The sequence below is a fragment of the Magnolia sinica genome, chromosome 16 (genome assembly GCF_029962835.1).
Source record: "Magnolia sinica isolate HGM2019 chromosome 16, MsV1, whole genome shotgun sequence".
In the NCBI taxonomy this organism is placed as follows: domain Eukaryota; kingdom Viridiplantae; phylum Streptophyta; class Magnoliopsida; order Magnoliales; family Magnoliaceae; genus Magnolia; species Magnolia sinica.
Window position 1 is genome coordinate 33,184,821 of NC_080588.1, and position 3,567 is coordinate 33,188,387.

Sequence of the window (3,567 nt, forward strand, 5' to 3'; positions counted from 1 at the left end):
TTGGGTAAATGATTTAAAGGGAGGTACCTTAGCATCCCAAATCTGTTGTATGAATAAGCCTAATTAAGAACCCGGCTAACAGGACCATGCACCGCATTGCATGTGCCTTTGTAGATGAAGGGCACGATTAGGGAGTTGGACATGTGCGAATGGCTGATGTTGTTGCTTGTGAGGGAGCTTTGTGCGAGTGCATGCATCATACTGCACTTCATTCTTGCATTAACCAGAGTATTTAGGAAGTGATTGTTGTATTGCTTTATCATTACTGCTTGATTGAATTGATAACATGTTAACCTTTGCCTTATAGTACCACTGAGTTGATCACTCACTCCCACTCTGGGACGTTGTTTTAAAACACTAACCAGACTCTGTTATAGATGCAGGTGATGAGGATGTATATGCAGTGGAGTTGGACTTCGTAGATGAGGAGGAAGAGTTCTCCTATGTTCAGCTCTCTGGTAGGTCTATGTAGACCTCATACTGCTTCCATGGGATTACAGGGATCCATGGATTAGTCGGACATTTACATTTTGACATTTTGTATATTTTGAAACAACACTTGTATATATATTTAGCCTAGTACATATTCATACTCCAGTTTGTGAAACACTTTCACGTGTTAATACACATACTTAAGTCTTTCGCTTGCTTAATTTAATGGCACCTGGAGTATGATATACTGATTTAGTATAATCCCTCTCATGTTTAATGCACTAATATGGATAACATTTAAACATCATTACCTATGTTGCATAAGGGATGCGTTGGATCTCGGGAGTTGAGCTTTGCTTGACCCTCGAAATCTAGGGCATTACATGTCCACCATGATGTATGTGTTGTACATCCACGCTATTCGCTCGATGGGGCCTGTCTGCCACATGTAGGGCCTGCTTGCTGTTTGTATAGGGCCCACCTGCTGGACGTATTAAGCCCACCTGGTGGCTGTGCAGGCCTATTGTGATGTATTTGAGGCCCAGGTGTGAGGCCCATTGTGATGCAATTGCGGCCCATGAGATGCATCCCATTGTGATGTATATGAGGCCCATGAGATGTGGCCCATTGTGATATATATAAGCTCATGAGATATGGTCCATTGTGATGCATATGAAGCTCATGAGATGTGGCCCATTGTGATGTATATGAGGCCCATGAGATACGGCCCATTGTAATGTATATCAGCCCATGTGATGAGCCCCGTCATGATGTATGCAAGGCCCATGTGATGAGGGCCATCGTGATGTATATGAGGCCCATGTGATGAGGCCCATTGAGATGTACATGAGGCCCTTGTGTGAGGCCCATCGTGATGGTATAAGGCCCATTATATGTGTGAGGCCCATTGTATATGTGAGGCCCAATTGTGATGTGTAAAGCCCACCATGATGTATGTGTTATATTCACACTGTTCATCCATTTCTCTAAGGACGTGAGCCCCATTGCCTTGAGAGGCCCACTCCGATTTATGGATTATATGCCCACCATGGGGCTGCCTTATGAGGCCCATCATGATGTATGTGTTACATACACGATGTTTATCCATTTCTCCGACTTGTATAAGGGTCGTGGGCCCCATAGAGAGTTAGATTCAAGTCCCAAGTGGACCACACACTAAGAGACAATAGTGGTTAAATGTCCACTGTTGAAATCCTCCCTAGGGCCCGTTGTTAAGCCCATTACCTTAGGAGCAATGATGGTTAAATGTCCATGGTGTAATCTCTATAAGGCCCATTGTTAGGCCCATTCTCATCTCCTCTTATTGGGCTTACCCCAAGCCGTTGGGCCTCCATTAGTGATACCCATCTCACCCTACCGGGCTAACCCAAACCCTTGGGCCCCATTAATGTTAGTGATACCCATTTTCTCTTGTTAGGTTATCTCAAACCATTGGGCCCCCATTGATGCTAGTAATATTGAAAAGGCCGAGCTATATGTCCTGCGGGGGGGGGGGGGGGAGGGACAATGCCAAATTAAAAAATAACAATGGAATTAAACAATAAGATAACAAAATGAATTGCAAATAATCAAAGGAAGCAACAACCTCAAAATTCTAATATTGAGAGGTTGATACAAATGTTGTTCTAAGGACAACCTTACACCATAAAAACCAAGGGTTTATGGCAGGACAACCTTACTAGAATGATTTGTGTATTAAAAACTCAAATTGAAGAGGAATAAAAGGGAAATAGCAAGAATAGAAATCTAATCTATTACAACATTCCCCACAATGTTGAAAAGTAAAGATTACAACATTCACATCCACAAATACATCCCACAATCTTGAATGATAAAAGATATAGAAAATAAACCACACATCCACAAAATACAAAGAATTATAGTGGTTCGCCTGTGTGTACACCAACTGTTAAACAACAACCACACAGCTACTCCACTCTTAATATCCTCACACAATGGATATTAGCGTTCACTATGAAAATAGGTTTTTTCAGGTTCACCTAAAACCTTCACAATTGTGTCTTTCAAATGGGCTTACACAATTAAAAAAACCCTACAATCTGAGTTTTCTGGATCACCTCAGATAACAACACTGAGAGATTTTTCTGGCTTAATCTCAAAGAAACCAAAACATAGGAAATTGCAAAACTGTAAACAAAGCTAATAAAAGAGAATATTAAATATGCATAATATAGCTTAAGAAGTTTTTAAACTTATCTCTTAGAGTGTCAAATTGGTTTAGCTTGAATTGAATGAAAAACTTTGACATTCGTGCTCTATTTATAGGTGAAGAAATTGCATTCACAACTAGTCCTGTGCACACTATGACTGGTCGTAGGATCAACTAATTTTTGAAATTTTGAGCGCGATTGAATAAAGTCGTTCCACGATTGGTCGTAGGACCTTTACGACTGGTCGTGTGACCTCCACGACTGGTCGTGTGTGACCAGAAACAGTTGATGGACTTTGATTCGTAGCTACCGGACTGGTCGTGAATGAGTCATGCACTGTTCACACGACCGGTCGAGCAGTCTCCAGGGCTAGTCGTGGCTTAATAAAAAATTTCAAAAATTTGCAACAAACTCAGGACTGGTCATGGAATTTCTTGGACTGGTCGAGCCAGTGGTAGGACTAGTCGAACAAAGTCCATGACTAGTTTAGAAACAGACCATTCACTTATAAAATGATATAATTGAATTATGTATTCAAAATGACCTACCCTAAGGTCAATCTAAGGTCATTCATACCTTGAACATGTTGTATGAACATTGAACCTTCTTTTCTTCAGATGATAGACGTTCTTTGAAGTTCGTGAAGCTTAAGATCTTGTCAAAGGATAAAGCTTGAACTTGAGACTCTTGAAGCTTGAGAACGACTAACAATAAAGCTTGAGTATCTTGAACTTTCAAAGTCTAGGAACACTGTCTTAACTTGTACGAAGCTTTGAAATTCTTGAATTCTTCTTGAACTTTTAAAATCACAATTGATGTTGTACATGAATATGAACAAGTACAATTGCCCTTGAAGTTCTTGTACAAAAGACCCTTGTTCTTGAGAGATGCACAGACTTCATTATGAGCTGGATAGATTCCAAGAGAGATTTTGGCACTACAA